The following is a 23,178-nucleotide window of genomic DNA, read 5'->3' as shown; positions in this document are numbered from 1 at the left end:
CTGTTCCTACTATCTGGTGATCTCTAAGCTTCTTGAACATTTATAGGCATGTCTGTCTCTAGTTTATGAAAAATTTTCGTCTATGATTTTGTTAAAAATATTTTCTAATGTAGGTCTCTGTCATCTGGCGATGGAAGGAGATACAGACAGAGACCCACATTGGAGCACCAGACTGAGCTTCCAAGGTCCAAATGAGGAGCAGAAGGAGGGAGAACCATGAGCAAGGAAGTCAGGATCTCGCGGGGTGCACCCACACGCTGAGACAATGGGGCTGATCTATTGGGAACCCACCAAGGCCAGCTGGACTGGGTCTAAAAAAGCATGGGATAAAACCGCACTCTCTGAACATGGTGGACAATGAGGGCTGCTGAGAAGCCAAGAACAATGGCACTGGGTTTTGATCCTACTGCATATACTGGCTTTGAAGGAGCCTAGTCTGTTTGGATGCTCACCTTCCTAGACCTGGATGGAGGGGGGAGGACCTTGGACTTCCCACAGGGCAGGGAACCCTTACTGCTCTTCAGGCTGGAGAGGAAGGGGAAGGGGAAGGGGGAGGGGGAGGGGGAGGGAAATGGGAGGCAGGGGCAGGGAGGAGGCAGAAATTTTTTAATAAAAAATAAAAATATATATATTTTCGGAGTCTTTGAGCTGGCAATTTTCATCTATCCCTATTATTCTTAAGTTTGGTCTTTTAATAGTGTCCCAGATTTCCTGGATTATTTTTTTTTATTCAGATAATTTATACATTTAACATTTTTCTTTGACTGATATTTCTTTGTTACAGCCCTTGTATGATGCTGGTGACACTAGTGTCCATAGTTCTTGTTCACTGATTTTCCATCATGTTATCTAGATTTTCCATTTCTAGAATTCCACCAATTGGTGTTTTCTTTATTGCTTCTATTTCCATTTTCAGATATTGACAGTTTTATTCATTTACTTGATAAGTGTTTCTTTTCTTGAATTTCTTTAAGAAACTTATTCCTTTCCTTAAAATGTTTGTTTGAATTTTCCTTGATTTATTTTATAGGATTTGTTAATTTCCTCTTTAAGAACTCTATCATCTTTCCAAAGTTGGATTTAAGGGCATTTTCTTGTGCTCAAGTTGTGTTAGAATATTCAGGGCTTGCTGTAGTAGAGTGGCTGAGGACTGGTGGCCACACATTGCACTGGCCTGGGAAATGGACTGGATACATTGATGAGGAGAGGAGAGACAGCTGGAGTTAGACTGGGCAAGTTTGTGGGTAAATGACCATCTACAAGCAGGGTGCTTATCCAAGTATCCGGGTGCTGGCATGACCTCTGATGGAGCTGAAGGCTTCCATTGGAGGTGTGGGCTGGGAATCTGAAGAAGGAATTTTAGCTATAGCCTGGCTTCTACTTCTAGCTATTCTCTACTTTCTTCTCCACTTCCACTGGCACACCAATTATCCATTCCTTCTCCATCTTAATTAAAATACATCTAAAATTATGAGCCAAAGAAAATCTCTCCTCTATTTAGTTATTTCTGTTGGGCATATCAGTCATACTTAGGCATTCAGTCATTGTTAGTATGTAGGCATCTATACTGGCCTGACCTTGCGGTATATGTCTCAGTTGTGCCCACTAAGAACAACTCCTGTGCACATTCACTACATTCCCTTTTAAAAGGGTCCTCTCGCCTCCTGTCTATCTCTGTTTGTCTGTCTGCTTCTCTGTCTCTCTCTTTTCTTCTTCTGCTCCTGTCTCCTCCCTTCCCTTCCCTCTTTTTATGTTCCTTATATAGAAATCCCTCCACATGAACTCTGTAGCATGGAATCTTTCCTTCATGTGCAGCTTTTTCTAAATCACAGCAGTCATATCATACTAATAGTAGTAATGGAAGCAAACTTTTTTCTTATGTAACTCTACTAAGCACTCTATGCTAAACAGCAGTCCTAAGGAATTTTTAAGTAAATGGAAAATATTGAAAACATTTATAGGAGTTTTACATATTTACAAAAGCACACTGAAGAAAGCTAAAGTAGAGAATGTTCAGCATGTATGAAGTCCTGTATTCAATTTCCATCACATATACGTACAGCACAGAGACTAACTGCATATGCACACGCACAGTCACATAAAATTGTTCTCATTTCTTCAACTTGTATATAAACAGCTTTAAAAATGACTTCTGAATGTTATCAATCTCTATTGCACTTTCTCAGAGATGTCAACTGTAGGATTATAATAACTGATGGTGAGAATGACCATGTTCACTCAGGTAATTCAGCCCTTTCCCTTTCTTCCTTGAGAACACTGACCTGAGCCGGGCGATGGTGGCACACGCCTTTAATCCCAGCACTCAGGAGGCAGAGGCAAGCAGATCTCTGTGAGTTTGAGGCCAGCCTGGTCTAGAAGAGCTAGTTCCAGGACAGGAACCAAAAGCTATGGAGAAACCCTGTCTCGAAAAATCCAAAAAAAAGAAAAAGATAAAGAACACTGACCTGTATGTAATAGGTGCCAGGTCTGTTCCTCACCATGGGCACATCTATCCTGGCATGGCACCCCAGGGGTTTGTTAGCCATGAGGAGGCCAGCTGTGGATGAGTTGGCTCATCTACCTCACCTGTCATTCCTAGGCCCTGGCAAACAAGGGAGGCCATGTATGGAAGAAGGTGTGCATTGCACTCTGTCTCACACACCATGTATGAATGGGATGGTAAGGTCATTTAATAGACACTCAGTAAGGTCTTTCACTCAAATATTTGCTACTGCTACTTTAATTCATTCTCTCTGGAGCTGAAGTCCCACTCAGGTAATTAAAAACCCACGTGGTGAAACTGAATGGTACTTGACAATTCTTAATTCTTTAAGACATCTATGAGCTTGGGTTTTCAGCAAGGTTGTTATCTATACATGATTATATATGTATGACTAGGCAAATTCAAATATTTTATTGAATTTATTTTGTTACTTATTAAACAGAAGAATACTTTATATTAAAGTTGCTCCCTGTGACATTTTCATTTTTACAGAACCTCCCTGAATCACTTTTGATGTGAGCCTATGGGTGTATTTGTGTAAGATTAACAAGACCGCCTTATTTGAAGTGGGAAGACCCCTTTTGTTGTGGATGATACTGTTTCCCTGACTAGGATCCTAGGCAGTATAAATGGAGAAAGAGAACAAACTGAGCAGCAGAATAGATTAATCCCTATCGCTTTTGTGATTGTGGTTGTACAGTGACCAATTGCTTCAAAATCCTACTGTTTTAAATTTCTTGCATGGTAGGTTACTACTGACCTGGGATCTCAAATAAGTTTGTACTTCTAGAAGTTGCTTTTGCCAAAATAACTAAGGCACTGCTCTTGATTTTAAATTGTATTTTTTGGCAACAATTAGGAACTTTAATGATGATACTGTCTGGCTTTATATTTCATCCCCCATGCCTAAGGCTAGTACTCTTCTTTGTTATCATACTCTGGTTAACAAACATATACTTACATGGCTAATTATGTTCAGTAACATCCTGCTTTTCTTGACCTTCTTATTAGTCTTTGGGGTCGGACTTATATTAATAATACTATTACACTACATAATTCATAGATATATTCAGTTTATTATGTATAGTAAATGACATTTTCCTCAGAAAAATGAAAGTTCTGGAGGGATAATTTGCTGTAAGGACAAAATTTGATCCAGATAGTTTTCCTGAAACTTTTGCATATAATGGGTTATAAAGTTGTATACTCAGCAATTTTTTTCTTTCTTTAGTTAAAATATTAAATATTTCAATTCTGTTAAGGATGTCACCTGTCAAATACAATGATTGACACCTGGAAGTACTGTAAGTTTTATAAAAAGTTTTTTTTCCTCCAATTCTGGGAGAGTTAATACCACTTACTTCTGTCCTCACCTCAAGAACAAGTTTTACAGCCTTTAAAACCTGCAGTCAGTTGTCAAACAAAACAAAACAAAACAAACAAACAAACAAAATCTCTCAGGACTTCAGGAATATTTGAGACCAATTAACAAATACTTGACTATTTTATTTATATTGCAATTTTAATCTCTGATTATGAATTGATTTCACATAGCAGCATAACTTATTCAGTTCAGATATTTACTAACATGAAAGTCTTTAAAAAAGGTTATTTGTCTCCTATGCATTTATGCAAAATGTAACTGAAAAGGAAAGCATAAAATGTAAATAAAGCATATATTACCTTGAAATAATGAAAATTACATTTCTAATTTTAGCCAGTGAAAATGATTATATTGTCAGATGTGAAACTAAAATTTCAAAACCTAATTTCCAAATCATTACTTCATCTCCAAAGAAAAATAAATGTAACCTAGAATACATCCAGTTATTAATATGTACAAAGTACATTGTTCCAAACCTGTGAATTGATCGGGCTCATATTTTTGACTATTTGGTCTCCAGTTAGGGCTGTTTATAGAGAGTTATGAGGTGTGATCTTGCTTGAGGAAGTATGCCACTGAGGTGCAGATTTTAAGGTTTCTAAAGTCTACATCATTTTGAATTTGACCTCTGGATCGTATTGGTCAATCAAAATATGAAATCTCAGCTTATCCTGTAGCACTCAGGGATTTTAATTCTTTGAAAGTAAAAGCCCAGTTAAACTCTGTCTTTTATTAGTTGCTTTGATATTTGATAACAGTGATTTTTTTCTATAAGGTGTCAGTTGACATAAAGTATCCCTAATTACAAGCTTTATAGCATTGTCTATAATTCCATTTGAACCATATGTTTATACAAAACAGATGTAGAATATATGTATATATATACAGATATATATATATGTATATATATAATCACATATACAGATGTTGATACAAACTCAGTATTCTTAGTTTCAATCTGACTTGGCATGTTCAAAACATTTTTAGAGGGACAGTGATATAGTCCAGTAGGTAAAAGTACTTACAAACCTCATGTTCAACCCTTGGAGAAAAAATAATAGAGGAAAAATGAGTAACAACTCTATAATTGTTCTTCTACCTCTACATCTTGGTATGCACACAATGTTATATGAACATAGCCATATGCAAATACATATACATATATATATTGAATACTAGTTACTAATTTTTAAACATTCAGTGAGAAACTTAACTCCGGTAGTCAAAGAGCTCAGTGGTCAAAGTGGTGGCTGAGCATTAGAAAGCCAGAAGTCTAATACACAGCACATATGTTAAAGGCATGATGGTGCAAATTTATAACTCCGTGCTTGGAAGGGCAAGATAAATGGTTCCTGTGGGACAGTTGACCAGTCTAGTTGAAATAGTGATGCTGTCTCAAGAGAAAAAGGTAGGGAGGAATAAATGCAAAAACCATTGTTTACTTCTGACCTGTACAAATAAAATCACAGGTACACACACACACACACACACACACACACACATTTGCAGCTTCCAAAGTCACTGATAAACTGAATTTATAGCCATTCAACAATGAAGGAGATTACAAGCAAGTAGTATAATTAACCTTATAAATGAGTGTCCTATGATAATCATCACTAATAACATATAAACAGACAAAACACCTTTCTACACCTTTGTTTTTAAGAGGCAAAAGCACTTCTAATCTTGTTCAGAATGAAGTGTATATAAACATAGGATTCTGTCCTTTATTTATTGCAAATAAGAAATATATGTCACCAGATCTTATTCAGTAGATTTAATAAAATCCAAAGAGACTTTTAATGCAAGAATCTTACACAGACATGGTCTTAGAAAGAAATTGGCCCTTACAGGGAGTGGCACTATTAGAAGTTGTGGCTTAGTAGGAGTAAGTATGGCCTTATCTGAAGAAGAGTTTCACTGTAAATTTGGGCTTTGAGGTCTCCCATGCTCAATCTACACCCAATAAAGCACACAGTTTGCTTCTTGTTATGTGTCACTTCACTGCAATAGAAACACTAACTAAAAAAGTTGCCTAAGAAGCAGAAATGAAAAACTTTCACAGTGGTGTGGAAAATGCTTTAACTGATTGTGTCTGGATATATTGACCACATTGGTCTCATTTACTTATAACTGTGACAGAATGTCATTGGAAACTAGATTTTAGTCCATCGCATGCCTCATGAAATATTGTTTTAGAAGACTTGCAACTTTTGTTGAACTCTAAATCTTAGAAGACAGTAACATTTACCTGAAATGCCATAAATCAGTGAGATTTATTTAGGTAGAGTTCTTGCAATAATTCAGGTACTTAAGATAGTGTGTTAATATTGTCTTACTGAATTGTTATTTCCTCATGTAATTTGAATTCTCTCTTCCATAATACACTGGTCTGCAGAAATCTGTAGAAACAACACAGAAGTGTGTGTTGTCTTCTGTTGAGAAAGATTACAGGGGTGTGTGAGCAAAGTTATGCTTCTTTTCAAACTGGTCAGTGAGAATCAGTGAAATCAGAATTAATGTACAGGCACAGATTACTAAAGTGCTAATGATTGCAGGAAATGTGCTCATGATTTGATTAAAAACACCCATGGAGGAGTAAATACACAAATGCTAATGAAGTCTTTAATACAGTTATAGGATTACTGCTGATTTTGTTATTTATCTTCATGATATTTACTTATAGATTTTCCTGTTGAGCAAGTAGTTCAGTTCTGGCATGGAATTAGAATAGCCTTCGAGTACTTTCAGTCTTCTTGCCAGGCTGTTGAATTCTTTGCAGAATCAAGCTGAGGCTCCTAGCTTTATAAGCACTCTAGGAATCTTCTAGTTGTTCTCATGAGTTCACTGCTTAGCTGATCATCTCCTGTTTCCTGTGACCTCAGCCCCTACCACTCTAAATTCCTTCAGTTACCATCCCTTCTCATTCTTCAAATAGTTTCAGACACTAGGCATGTATATCTGAGGTGAATTTGTGAAATTGGGAATATTTCCCTCTTTTGAATTTTGTTTCCCTGATACTATTGTTTCTAGAAAAGAAAATTGAAAACTTACCATATGCTTCATGTCACTGGAAATGATGGTACTATTTAAAACTATACGTAATCATTTAAAATTTCAAAAAAGAGAATATCATGTAACTTGTCCACGAAAGTGCCAGTAACATTTTCTTTTGATTTGTTTTTAGACAGGGTCTCATTCTGTAGCTCAAGCCAGCCTTCAACTCCCAACTATCCACCTGGCTATACTTCCTGGGTACTAGGACTGCATAAATTACTGCCATCCTAAACTTCAGATTTACTTTTTGTAAAATCTTACTGGCATCTTTCAAGCAACAATTTTGTTTAATATGAAATGTCCATGTGTTATGAAAAAATATTTTTGTACACTGTGAAGAATTCTCTTTGCTAACATGCCATCTTACTGGTTTAATAAAGAGTTGAATGGTCAATGGCTAGTAAGGACTAGGTTAGGCAGGACTTACAAAGTAAGCAAATAAGAGGAGATGAATCTCAGCTCAAGAGAGATGCCTGAAAACACGAAGTAGAAACAGGATGTGAAAGATGGAAGAAAGGTAAAAAGGCCACAAGGCAAAATGTTAATTAGTATAAAAGAGTTAATTCATGCTACAAGAGTTAGTGGGATAAGCCTAAGATATAGACAAAGCTTTCATAATTAATGATAAGTCTCTGTTGATTTTTGTAAGTTGGCTGCCCAGAGAAAAATCTGTTTACATCCAAGGTACTTTATGATGTTATAACTGGAGACTAATAGGCTAGAGTTGCAAACCTGATCAGGGGTGGAACTTTAAAGCTAGTGTTACTCAAAGCAATACCAACATTTTAGCTATTCTAACTGTAGTTGGGCTATAATACTAATTTAGATAACAGAAATCATGCAAGTTGTTTTATTCTTATGGATGTTTTCCAGGAAATGATAAAGCACATTTTATTATTGATTACATGAAAATATGGATAAATGAATAAGGAGATGTTCCCAAATATGTATAATTTATCCTTATGTATTTAAAATTGAGACAGCTCAAGAACATAGCAGTTAATGTGCTTTATTATGTCTCTGCTCAATGTTCTTTGTTAATGGCCTTGAAATTTGAACTGTATTTTAATTTAACAATGTGTTTGAAATATTTACCCCATCTGATTATGCCTGATTAAATAATTAATTAATTTTAGTTATACTAGTCATATTTTTATTGCAGTTGCATGAAAGGCAATTCCAAAAAGCAGTTCAACAATGAAATAAGAAAATCTGCCATATATATATATATATTTCATATGGGACAAAATTAAAAATAATCAGTAGTTAAAATTTCATGTGCAATGTATTCAAAATTATCTTAGTTTCTTTACTTTGAAGACCACTTTTTTGTTTTGTGTTTTGCTTTAGAAAATTCAGCTTATGAAGCAGCTGATGAAAACTGACAGCTACACAAAATAGCATTAACTGTGCCATACTTTACTGCCAAAACAATTAGAATATTAACATTCTTCTGAACTCAGAGAAGCTTACGCATACATTTTAAAAAAAAAAAAAAGAATCCTAAACTGAAAGAATATTCTTAAGAAAACAATTCAATCAGTATCTTGTAAAGCATTTTAAAATGTTTCTTTTATATTTTAATATGTACAATAATGATAGAACTTCTATCTAGGGAATATTAACGTTGCAAATAACCGACATATTGGCTAGTATCATTTACATAGTGAAAACCAGAAAGTATCCATTGAGTAAATGACAAAATAAAATTCTACATAATGTTTTGCTATTTTCTACTGATTGTTATATATGTATATATATATATGTGTGTGTGTGTATGTGTATATGTATACATATGTGTGTGTTTAAAATAGATATTTATAAGTGTATATATATGCATATATATTTTTGAGAAGCATTTTTGAAAATTGTATAAAGAAAATTAGTATTTCCAAAGTGGTTGAACAAGTTTACATTCCTACCAGCAATGGATGAGTGTTCCCCTTACTTCACATCCTCTCCAGCAAAGGCTATCATTGGTGTTTTTGATTTTAGCCATTCTGACAGGTGTAAGATGGTATCTCAAAGTTGTTTTGATTTGCATTTCCCTGATCACTAAGGAGGTTGAACATGACCTTAAGTGTCTTTTGGCCATTTGAACTTCAGTTGAGAATTTTTTGTTCAGTTCAGAGCCCCATTTTTTTAATTGGGTTAATTAGAGTTTTAATTTCTAGTTTCTTGAGTTCTTTATATATTTTGGACATCAGACCTTTGTCTATTGCGGGGTTGGTGAAGATCTTTTCCCAATCAGTAGGTTGCCTTTTTGTCTTAATGGCAGTGTCCTTTGCTTTACAGAAGCATCCCAGTTTTAGGAGGTCCCATTTATTCAATGTTGCCCTTATGTTTTTCAAAAGTTCCATTTTTCATTTTTGTTTTTGTGTGGGCTACTGCTCCCATTGTTTAGGAAGATTTGTGCATAAATACCATGACTTTATATCTTCTATAGTATACTATGTGAATTTATATTTCAAACTCTGTTTTTCATTAGAAGAGATATTTTAAATACATACAAAAGAATATTTCCATTACTATTGAGATGTCAGAACTTCCAAGGAAAAACCCAGCATGGCACCCCTGAGAAATGCATGAAATTAAAGTGGTAAGGATGAGAAACTCTACACACTGTTAGTCTGTCATTCAATCTTACTTTCACCATTTAACAAGTGGCTTTGCAGAAAAACCAGATAAACTAAGAATAAATAAATACTCATGTTCATTCTGCTTTCAAGTCAACATTTAAAGATTTATGAGGCAAAATTGAATTTTGTAAGGAACTTAGAGCAGACAATAACTTAATCAAAACTGAAATAACTCTTCAAAATTAGATTTATATGTCTCAATTTCTACCTGGGTACAATTTAAAACTAAAAGTAATGTATTAGTAATAGCATTTATTTCCCCGGGATTGTTTTTTACATTTCGTCTTTTACACAATTCCTTAAAGTGATTCATTATAACATATTTTCTTAATTATGATTTTGAATACTGTGAAAAGACATCGTGACAATGGCAACTTTTATAAGGAAAACATTTCTTTGTAGTGGTTTGCTTACAGTTTTAGAGGTTCAGTCCATTATCATCATGGCAGAAAGCATGCTGACATGTAGGCAGACATGGTACTGGCTACATTTTGATCAGAATATAACAGGAAATGGACTGTCACACTGAGCAAAACATCATCAAAGCAACCTGCCCACACAGTAACACACATCCTTGAATAAGTCCACACATATTTCAATGAGGCTACACTTGCTAATAGTGCCACTCCTTATGAGCTTATGTGGGCCAATTACATTCTTCAGACTACTATATTCTTATTGTACCATCTTGCTCATTAAGCAAAAGCTTTAATATTGTGCAGTATTAAATCTGACAAGCAAAATTGTAAATGACCTGCAAATGTTGAAGTTTTTGTCTTCAGACCAAAAGGATTAAATGTACTTGATGACACAGAATGTCATGTAAGTGAAATAAAACTTGGAATGGGAATGAACAATTTTGATATCATGATCTTAACTCTCGACAGTTTTCTCTTTTACTTTGAGTTCATTAATTAAGTATCAGAATCTACGTGTTCTGAGAAATGAAAAATTAAAAGATTGATTTACCTTAGCTATTGGGAGGATGGTTGAAGGTGAGCTAAAGGAGAGACATAGGGAGGAGAGATAGATGGAGGGGAGAACAGTGGATAGAATGTAAAATAAAGGTATAAAATAAATTAAAATTAAAAGTGAAAAAATATTGGCTTACATAGATTTCAGTAATATAGTTCTTTCCAAATGGTAGATTTATAAACACGATTCTTAGGTTATTTCTTCATCTGGTTACTTCATTGTAGTGCAGTGTGCTGAACTCATAAGCCTTGATATTGTGGAGAGACAAACACATTTATTTCCTGGGTGACTGCACTGTAAAAATGACATGCTCCCACAACTTTCATATGATTAACAATTTTCTTAGTTTTTATAGTTGTTCAAAATGATATGGTTTGTTCTGATTTTGACTGCCTTCTTGTTTTGAGTTATTCTTTCTTTCTTGGATGAAAACAGAAGGAAATTTTAGAAGAATTATAATCATAATTTCATATTCTTGAATGTATAAAGAAAATGACAGTAATAAAGGTCAACACTTTCTTATTAGGATGACTATATGGTAATGAGAAAATGATATTTTGTAATATCAAATCTAATATTTTTATAAAGCTGAAGCTTAATTTTCTAAAGAAGCTAAGACTCTTTCCAAAATCTCAAAATGTAATGAACACAGTCCCAATATTCAGTGTCATCCATGGTTGTTCATACTTATAATTTCAAAACTGATTCAACAAAGGTAGGAAGAGAAGAGCAAGCTCAAGGACAGTGCTCATTACTTAGTGGTTAGTCCAGGGTCCAGACCGAGAGACTGTCCAATAATACCAAGCAGAACACATTAAGATATGTGTACTATGTTAGAATGTTAATTTCTTTGTGAGTTTTTGTATGTACATATATATATTCTACTGTCATTTCATATTAATTTTATTCATACACTTAGCACATGGGATGTGTTAGGATAACACAACTTTTGTAATTTTTAGATTACAAGTTTATTTAGATAAAAAGATAAGGAAATACATCAAATAATAGTATCAAGGAGATTTTGTCTGTCAACTATAATTCTAAATTAGTTCTGTACTGGCAAACAATTCACAACTGAAAATCATAGTACCGAGTTTTGGAAGAGCTACTGAATTTTTCTCATGGTCCTACTTTGTATTTTCAGCCTTGCCATTCTCCTTTCACAGCTACTTTTGGTTCCTACCACAGAATGATATATTATGAATGCTAATATGCTCTTTGTTGTCTAGCTTCTGATTTACTTCACAGACTAACTTCCAGCAAACATAGCAGATTAGATATGTTCTTCGATTTTAGCTGGTGCTTATCAAGCCATCAGCTTCTCTTACATTATCTGTTTGCTTTTTTATAATCATCTATAAAAACTACTGATCATCAAACCTTAAGGTGTGCCAACTTACACTAAACTATAGGTTTTAATAGCTCTGAGAAGATCACTCATAATAAATTTATCATACAAAATATTTTATTAAAACTGTTATTTTATAATTCATAAGTTTTCTTTTAACATACATATGCACATATTTTTTTTAGATCCAAATTTTTTTTATTCTTTTTTAATTAAAATTTCCAACTGCTCCCCGTTTCCCATTTCCCTCCCCTCCTCCCAAATATTGCCCCCTCCCCCAGTCCCCTCCCCCTATCCCCACTCCTCTTCTCCTCCCCCCACACCGTTCCCCCTCCCTCTTGATACTGAAAAGCAGTCCAAATTCTCTGCCCTGCGGGAAGACGAAGGTCTTCTATCTATGTCCAGGAAGGTGAGCATCTAAACAGTTCATGTATTAGGATCGAAACCTAGTGCCATTGTCCTTGGCTTCTCATCAGCATTCATTGTCCGCCATGCTCAGAGAGTCCAGTTTCAACCCATGCTTATTCAGTCCCAGACCACCTGGCCTTGGTGGGCTCACAGTAAATCAGTTCCACTGTCACAGTGGGTGGGTGCATCCCTCGTGGTCCTGGTTTCCTTGTATGCACATATTTTTATAATAACAGATGTGTAGAATCATTTAAACATTAACTCATATAATTGATCAATAACAATGATTCTTTTCCTATGTATTTTTATTTGATAGCTGTTTTAGTTACTGTTCCAGTTCTCTGTGATAAGACACTAGGATGAAGGCAACCTATAGAAAAAAGTAGTCATTTGGGACTTAGAGCTTCATATGCTAACTTTTGTGACCATCTTGGCTAGGAGCAAGGCATGATTGTTGGAGCAGTAACTGAGAACATACATCTTGATCAACACACAAAAATTAGATGTAATAAATGGGAAATTCTGGAGCTTTTGGAACCTCAAAGACAGCTCCCAATGGCACACTTACTCCTAAGAGTCAATACCTCCTAACATTCATCAAGCAGTTCCAGTAAATGGGAACAAAAATTCAAATATATAAGCCTATGGTGTCATTCAAAACACTACAGTAACTCTACGTATTCTGCATAGATCTAAAAATGTACATGTTCAAGAATCAAGATATAAGATACAAATGCATAATTTTAAAAAGTAAAATAAAACTTGCTTTTGAAAGATGTCTAGATTTACGCAATCATATTCAACAGAATGGTAAAAAACCGATCATTCTTAAGGTATGATTTTAATTTATATGCTTCTGTGTTCCAAAAGTCATCACTGCAGTGACCAGCTATGCTTGTACTTTCATGTAATATATTTTATTTCACATTAAAATGTACATTTGTATGAGTCACTGAAAATGTGGTCACTCATTCACTGTCAAAAGTAAAATGCATTCCTAATAATTTTTATTAAATAAATATTATTTTTCATATTGTTATTCATCTTCATATGCTATAATATTACTTCCTACAGGTCTGTGAATAGGTTTTGAAGCAAGATTAATCAACACAATTTCAAAATTGATAAAACTCAGTATCGATATTGATCTATCATTTCAAGAACATTGCCTAATTACAAAATAAAGTAGAATTAATGACACAAAGTTATAATGTTTCTGAATATTGCTTTGTAAATGGCTTGAAAGCTTGACCATTATTGTTTTCTCCTTTATTTCCTAAAGAATGAACACATGTAGACAGGGAACTCACTTCTGACATGAATAATTTTTTCTCATAATACTTTAATTAATAAATTAAATACATTGACAATACATAGTTTATATGGAATATAATCATTTTGATTTTTATTTAAAATAATTGGTGGTACAATTATTTAATTAAGCACTGTATTTGCTACTTTTCACAATGTATCTGCTTTTTTGTGAGGGATACCTTTTCTCTGTGCAACTTTCATTGTCTTAGAAGGTGTTCCATAGACCATGCTGATCTTAAAGTAATAAAAATCTACCTCTGCCTTCTTCCCAAGTACTGGGATTAAAAGTTTACATTATCATCACTGGTTAATCTTATGTTAATGCACTGGTTGTACACATGAACTTATTGAATACATCACTACTATTGAACATAATATGAAAGTTACTTTTGCCACACATACTTAATGTGACTGTATGTATGTGTGAGTTTGTGTGCACTTGTTTTTTGTTTTCCACTAAGGCTTTTTTCATGTTAAATTTAAAAAAGGTTACTAATATTGGGAATTTGAATTATTATTGTTTATTATATTTTTATTAATTCTTTGAAAATTTAATATGCTGTCTTTTACACATTTAATTTTCACACTTCATATTCCTCTATTCCTTCACTTTCCTCCAATCTATTCTTATTAAATTTTGTGATATTTTTCTTCAGCCTCATAAAGTCTGGTTTGTGTCTGTTGCTAGTTGTGGGAAAGAGGTCTTCCCTGTCATCTGGTTTACTTGCCAGGTGCCCCTTCATTAAAAATCTTCTCCCTTTCTCAAAACAGATTTGAGATGTGAATAACTTCTCAATTAGTTTGATGTGGTATTCTCCTCTTTATGCTGTGAATACCATTAGTTAATAAAGAAACTGCTTTGAACCTATAGCAGAGCAGGGAAGAACAGAGCTAGGCAGGGAAAACAAAACTGAATGCTGGGAGAAAGAAGGCAAAATCACAGAGAAGCTATGGAGCCACTGCCAGAGACAGTCATCGGTGGTCATTTTAATTTCATATTCATTTAGTAGAATAATAGTATTGGATTTCACCTAGGACTTAATTTTCTTGTTCTGTTTACATTAACCACATGTTCTGTGAAATTTGTCTAATGTATTTTGGTCTATTAATTTCTAATAGTATAAGTAAATATAGATGCCTTCTGAAAGTCCAAATGAGCTGCAGATCATGGTAAATAGAGCAGTGGAAGTAAGTGGAAACTTCATATGAAAGTAAACATTGAAGAAGACTGAAATACAACACATGGGATAAGTGAATACGGATTTTAGAATTGTAATGAAGAATTAGAACCTCAAGCAAACATTCAACTTTATCTCGGAGGAAACATTAATTCAATGAAGGGCACTATTTCAGATGTCAAGAGGCATATAGGAATAGCTATGGCTACATTTCAGACACTGGGAAAGGTTAGGTTATAAAGAGACATAATGACAACAACAAAATTACAATTATATGAGACACTTGTCTTGAACTGCCTAATTTAAAACTCCAAAACCTGGACAATGAAACACTCCTCAGAACAGTGGTTGAATGTGTTGAGATGGTATGTCTCAGAGGGATTATAGGCATCACATGAAAAGATAGGCTATGCAAGGATGATATTTTAAAAAATCCCTGTGTATAGAGGAAAATAAACTACAGAATACAGCAACATCACTTGAGCCATGTTACAAGAATGAATGATAGCAGATACCTGAAGAGTGCATGCGATAAGGCAAAGAAGAAGGCCCCAAAAATACTAGATAGACAGCATGAAGGATGCCTGGCATCTTGAGTGACAATCACAAGCATCTAAGATATCTAAACCATGCATGTTTAAGCACTGCATTGTTTTTTACATTTCATCTTTTACACGATTCCTTAAAGTGATTCATTATAACATATTTTCTTAATTATGATTTTGAGTACTGTGAAAAGACATTGTGACAATGGCAACTTTTATAAGGAAAACATTTCTTTGTAGTGGTTTGCTTACAGTTTTAGAGGTTCAGTCCATTATCATCATGGCAGAGAGCATACTGACATGTAGGCAGACATGGTACTGGCTACATTTTGATCAGAATACAACAAGAAATGGACTGTCACACTGAGCAAAACATCATCAAAGCAACCTGCCCACACAGTAACACACATCCTTCAATAAGTCCACACATATTTCAATGAGACCACACTTGCTATTAGTGCCACTCCTTATGAGCTTATGAGGGTTAATTACATTCAAAACAGTCAAACAATTCAAAGAAAACACAATAATATACAAAATCCAGACTCTGTGTATTTTCTATTTTATGTGGCTTGTTATATTTTTACTCCTTTAATATATGACTGTCATTACTGTCTCTTAAAGCTTTACCTTTTCTTAATATCACTTAGTTCTTTTTGTAATTGTTTATATTCTTTTCCCTCTCTCTCCCAAGCCTATATACGTTTATACAACACTATGACCCATTTAGAGGTCTTTTAGTCTGAATCTGTCCTATAGTATATTTATGTCTTTACTGTTCAGGAACACTTCTTAAAATGCTAAGAGTTTCTTAAAAATTTAAGCTGCAACATTGCTAGGGGAAAATGACACAGCCTGCTTGCCATGCCCAGCCCAGCGTGGCAAAGCTGCTCACCACCTCTGAGAGCCATGCACAATGCCACATCTCTAGACACACAGCAGATCCATGTTAGCACCAAGCAATCCATAGCACTTTATTCACAAACTCCATTCAAATGTTCAGTCTCCTGAAAGAACTAGAGGTCATGTTGGCAGCACAGCCAAGAAAACTGGCATTTCAAAACAGCACAGCTTTTTTCCTGCTACTGGTGAATCAGAAAAACCTCTCTTAAAGGAGCCAAAGCATGCCACCAGTGAGGAAAGCCCATGTAGAAAATGAAAATGCAGCCAAATTTTGTCTTTTAATGTCTAGAATTCCCTTGCAAGCCCTCTCAGGCTTAACATGAATTTAGTTGTGTTGGAGGAGGCTGCTTGTTGGTTCCCAGCTGTTCAGACCCGAAATAATCACACAGAAATTGTATTAATTAAGTCACTGCTTGACCCATTAGCTCTAGCTTCTCATTGGCTAACTTGTACATTTTAATTTAACACATTTCTATTAATCTGTGTATCGCCACATGGCTATGACTTACCCACTAAAGTTCCAATGTCTGTCTCCAGTGGGGTTACATGGAATATCTCTGACTCTGCCTTCTCTCTCACAGCATTGAACTTAGTTTTCCCCACCTAGCTCTGTTCCCCTATAGCTCTGCTATGAGGCCAAAAAATTACTTGATTCATCAAAGCATTCAGAAGAAAATCCCACATCACCTTCTCCAACAATGGAGTTTCTTGACTTCAGACATCCTTGTGACATATTCTTTGTTAAACATCTGTGTCATTTAATCATACATGTAACTGAGTTTAGAGTCTATGGTTTATAGTTAAGTTTAGGGCTTGGTCAGGAAATTTGATGTACTTTCTAATTTATGGTTGTATAGAAAGCCAAAGTACTGTCTCTCTTCAATTGCTATCATTGTTTATACTCCCCAGCACCTGGCTATTTAGCACATGTACTTGCCAGAGATAGATTCTTTAATTTAGTTGTATTGACCAGATAAACTTTCTAAGAACAATGGTATATATTCTAACTAATTATTTACTCTGACTATAGATATGTTTACTAGGAAAAACCAATATGGATACAATGAATCTTGAGGCAATAATTGAAATATCCAGGAGTAATACAATAGAATAAAATGCAGAGTGGTTGTCACTGGTGATGGGCTCTTCACAAAGTTTGTTATCATTTTGATACTATTTGTATATTTGAGTACAGCCAGAATTTCCTCTCAACTCATCCAAGATAGAATTTAAATTTTTGACTATTTAATATCCTTACAAACACATTCACTTTCTTTATATTACTAGTATTTTAATTATTGCAATTTGTTCATATTATAAAATAATATATTTAATTTGTGTAGTATGTGATGGTCAAATTTTATATTTAAATATTTTCATCTAACCTAAATCATCATATTTTTAATCAAAAAAAGAGATAATTTCTCTTGAATGGCAACATAAAATTTGACATATATAGATATTTATGTTGAAAATGTTTGTGTTGACATATAAAAATCTATTATAAGTATATCTTCACTATTGTTATTTATTTTTTAATTTTACACTTCTAGAATAAGAATGATAAAAAAGTACTCAAAACTAGTATTTATTGACCACTTTAAAAAGTACTAATATCTAATGGAAACTAATTTATAACTTGGAAAATTCATTATTCAGTCTGTCACTAATGAGTATTTTAATGCAGAAATAAGTATTATACTGTCAGTTATTAACATGCGCTACTAAAATATTCACTGACAGAATAGCTCTGTCAGTGAAATATGAATTTCTAAAATAGAGTAAATTGGTAGTCAAGCTAAACTCTTTCTTCTCAGATTGATTTCACATACCATATAGACAAACAATTGGCTTTTATAGATACATGATATCAATAGAATTTCTATTTGCCAGCTAGACTTTTAGAACTTTGATATTGAAGCAGTGGTATGTAATAAAATTAAGGAAGAAAAATACATCTCTAATAAAAGAACTTATAATCCAGCTAAGGTACAATTTATTTACTAAATCAATTCAATAGTCTTTCTTGGATTTTATATTGAATGAGTATCAGTGTGCATAGTTATTTTGCCACATTTACATGAAATAAATACATTACCCTTATGAAATTACATGGAAGGGAGCTTTTTTGGAAAAAAAGGAACCCCTGAATACTATTTTATGAATCGCAAATTGTTAGTTTTGATATTTTACATTATACTGAGCTTAAAATTGTGAGCTTAAAACTGAATTAGATTACGGGACATTTTTTTAAATTAAATGTCTCAAGACAACAAGAAAGTAAGCAGACTTAGAGTCGAAAAAAAAAAAAACTTCAGTAGCAGTCCAGCTGGCCTTGGTGAGCTCCCAATAGATCGGCCCCACTGTCTCAGTGGTTGGGTGCACCCCTCATGGTCCTGACTTCCTTGTTCATGTTCTCTCTCCTTCTGCTCCTCATTATAACCTTGGGAGCTCAGTCCGGTGCTCCAGTGTGGGTCTCTGGCTCTATCTCCATCCATCGCTAGATGAAGGTTCTATGGCGATATGCAAGATATTCATCAGTATGATTATAGGATAGGTTCATTTCAGGTTCCCTATCCTCAGGTGGCGGACAATGAGAGCTGACGAGAGCCCAAGGAGAATGGCACAGGAACTTTCATCTGGCGATAGATCAAGAGAGAGACAGAGACCCAATTTGAAGCAACGGTCTGAGCTCTTAAGGTCCAAATGAGGAGCAGAAGGAGGAAGAACATGAGCAAGGAAATCAGGACCACGAGGCGTGCACCCACCCACTGTGACAGTGGAACTGATCTATTGGGAGCTCTCCAAGGCCAGCTGGACTGGGACTGAATAAGCATGGGTTGAAACTGGACTCTCTGAACAAGGCGGACAATGAAGGCTGATGAGAAGCCAAGGACAATGGCACTAGGTTTCGATCCTAATACATGAACTGGCTTTGTGGGAGCTTAGCCTGTTTGGATGCTCACCTTCCTGGGCCTGGATGGAAGTGGGAGGACCTTGGTCTTCCTGTAGGGCAGGGAATTTGGACTGCTCTTCAGTATCGAGAGGGAGAGGGAATGGACTGGGGGGAGGAGAAGAAGAGTGGGGATGGGGGAGGGGAGTGGGGGGAGGGGGCAATGTGTGGGAGGAGGGGGAGGGGAATGGGAAACGGGGAGCAGTTGGAAATTTTAATTAAAAAAGAATAAAATAAATAAATAAATAAAAAAAACTTGAAAGATGTTTTCTGTAACTGAAGCATTGAAATGTTGAGAGTTGAGCTGGAGAAGCTTCATTGTATAGTATTCAATGCTTGGTGGAAAGACTCACCTCATCTACATGCTGATGAGAATAAGTGACTGCAAGTGCTCAGTCAGAGATGGGAGAGCTACACCACCTTTGTCCTTTCCAAGGTTGAATGACCATCACAAGAGAGCAGGCAGGCAGAGTGTAAAGTGTCAGGAAACTGGGAGGAGTCCTGTGAAAAGTTGTCTTTTCAGCACAATATGATGGCAAATATTATCTCACAGATGCTTTAGATTACTTTACAACACCTACATGAGGTCAACCCAGTTATAGTTTTGGCATGGATGGAGAGAGTTTTGGAGAACTAATCCTAACTGAGGAGGTATACTGTTGATGACTATGGGGCAGAGATAATCAGATTAGCCAGTTTTCTCAGGGAAAAGGCCTCTGGAGGGAGACAAATTCCCTAGTGCTTGAAACATATGTGTATTCAAGCATCACTAATTGCACCCAGTGGGTTACAAAACAAGAATAGCAAAAAGGCAGTCAAATATATATGAAGAATTATTTTTTTCCTGCTATTAGGCATTGTTATTATGTGTTTTCACACTTTCTCCTTAACTGCATATCATACATATACACGGTCCAATAATATATCTAAATCTGTAAGAGTTACAACAGGAGATAATAAATTTATTGTAAGATATGATTCTTATATTTTAAGCATAAAATGTTATCATATAGTAGTAGTAAAAACAGTGATTAAAAACAGAAACTCAGAAGATAATAAAATATAAAGCTAAAATATGCATTTACATATGTAACACAATTATGTTTGTACTAAAATTTCTTGTTCTGAAAAATCAATAGTCATGTGAAAATTAGGATAAAATCATCCAGCATGTACGAGGATTTGGAATATTTGGAATATTTTGTATTAATTAAATTTTGCAAACGTGTATGGCACGAATTAAAATAAATAGGGTTCCTTCATTGTTAAATTCTTCTTAGAATGTATACATGTTCATGAAATGTTGAAATCTGCACTTTACAGGTAGGTCTCACATAGTTGCTATACCTACAATGACTGGAATGCTAATAATAAGTATAAAAATTCAACAATGAAAAATAACTGTTTCAGAAAACCTATTCATTGTTTTATATAAAAAAATCCCCATGACTTATGAAAAGTCATGCACGTCTTACAATATCTTTTGTTTTCAATTTTTTCCTCTTTCACAACTTTTGTTTAAAACAACTAACAAAATAATTTCCATTTTATATTTTTAAATTCAAGCTACTGTTATGCCTCATTTAATTTAGTTTGCATTTTCCAAATCTACCAAAATATGTTTCCAGTTCATTGTCTTTACACATCTCTAATTTCCAATCTGTTTTCTCCAATATCATAGTAAACACCTAAAGACTCATTAGGCAAAATCTCAGCACCCACATAAACCATTAAAATACTCTAAATTCTGCCCAGAGATTCCCCAAGGACATGTCCTGTCTCTGTGTTGTACTTCTTCCACTGTATAGATACTTGACCACAATTACTGTTTTCCTAGCTCTTCTGTCTTTGTCCAAGGGCTGTTCCTGAATTTTTATAATATGTTTTGTTTAGTTCTGTTTTTTTTTTCAGTCACCAACCTTTTATTTTTAGTCTACAAAAACAAAACAAACAACTTGAAGCAATTCTTATACTTAAAACTCAATTGTTTTTTGTTTCTTTTTTTTTGTACATTTGCATTACTTTTTCAAATTTATAGTGAGTCACTGACATCTCATATTTGTTCAAAAATTAGGAAAAAAAACTACTGTGACTGATCTAATGTATGTTTTGTATCTACTTGAGAACACTCTGTATTTGTTTTTCTTGCATTTCTGACTTCACATCTTCTCTTGACACAGATTTCACCTTTGTGTTTTTGTATCAGAGCTTTATAAAAGTAGTAAAAAAAAGTCTTTTAAACAAGAACTGACAATTACATTTCTTCAGTGAGTGGCCAGTAAGAAAAAAAAAAAAAATGAAGGGACTTAGAAGTGGCATACCAGTAGTAATTAGATTCGTAAAGGAAGCAAAACAAATTATGACATGAGTATTGCTTTTCTTTTTTTGTAGGGTATAACACTGCTCTCTTATTTTTTCAAAGAATAATACAGGGTTTCCTGTAAGTGCCAGATTTTCTTTGAACTCTCCAAATGTAAATACAATCATTTTCAATTCTGCCAACACTAAGGCTTTATGTGAAAACAATTGTTAGGGGAAACAAACAGCTGCAAACTTTGCTAAAAGCAGGGACTTTGTAAAACTTTGAAACTACAATTCCTTGTTGACCTGATTGTTTAAAACCCAACAGATTCCATTTTCTAGGACTTAGTTCTTCCATTATCCTTTGATGTTCCTGCAGCAGAGGTGATGTCTTCCAGCACCAGCAGCCTAATTAGGCTCAATACTGTCCCTGGGGATATCTCCAGCTATCTTTATGCTTCATCATCATGTCCTGAAATTTACAGGGTGGGGTAATGATTCTTATAAATGCCAATTTATTTAAGTTCTAATCACAGATACTTCATCAACTGACAAAAGAAAAACCTCCATAGGTACACCACTTGAAAATCTGGGACAACTTACATGTAATTTCAGGAATCAGCAGGGAAACACAGCTGGAGAAAAATAAAAAAGCTTGCTGTAATTGAAAATTGCCTTGCAGCTTGTTTGTGATTAAAATGAAGTTCAGTTCCTTGAAATCTTGTTTAGCAATTAAATCTGTTTTACTTAAGCCTTGAAATATTGTCTATTGTCTGGGAATGATCAGACTGGTGCAGGCATGTCTTTGCATTGGATGCCACATGGAAATGTGAATCTGAAAGACATGTATTCATATTGATCACCAGATGTAGAAGGGAAGGTCGTCCGTTAGAATAATGAGAGGAAAAACCAGCTCTGGCAAATTATTCATCTAACTTCGAAATTCAGAATTAAATTGATTCTTTCTATTAGCAATGTGTTAGTAATGATGGAGCAGAGTGTCACACATAGAACTGAGCATCCTCGAGGCTGTCCAGTCTACACACATAGTTCTTTTATTCAGTCTTTTTCTAGTTCACAATTTTCCCATGTGTATCTGCTCTTCTGGTGTATGCAAATAAATTTGTGGTCGATAAAAATTTGTTATCTTCAACTCAGCACCAAATTTCATTGTTTCCTAGCAGCTGCTTGAAATAAATGAGATGAAGGTAGCATTTACAGATGCAGATGCAGACAACTTTCTGCTCTTCTAGGTAGACTGTGTGCACAACAACTTAATAACGAAAGAAAATTTATTTGGTTCACTTTGCAGTGCTAGGAACTTGTAATCGCCTTCCACCTTCTTGGGGATATGGTTTTTGATATCTTTGGTTTTTTTAGTTTAACATTTCACTGTTGAAAGGTTTATATACATTTTGTCCCACTTTAAACTGTCATACCACAGAGAATGTCATAAATTCCCATGCGAATAATTGCATGTCTGTTTCCCAGTTGGTAGAATGTTTCCATTAAATCTGTGTACATGTTAAATGAGTTCACCTCATCATTCGCACAGCCTATGCCTCATAGTTCAAACCCTTAGCATGAATTCTATATAATGATTGTTACTCTAAGTCTTCATTGCTGAAGGAGCATTGGCTAGGTACTTCAAAAATTAATAAAAGTGT

The sequence above is a fragment of the Chionomys nivalis genome, chromosome 6, assembly GCF_950005125.1.
Source record: "Chionomys nivalis chromosome 6, mChiNiv1.1, whole genome shotgun sequence".
NCBI lineage: Eukaryota > Metazoa > Chordata > Mammalia > Rodentia > Cricetidae > Chionomys > Chionomys nivalis.
Note: the sequence above shows the minus strand (reverse complement) of the source record.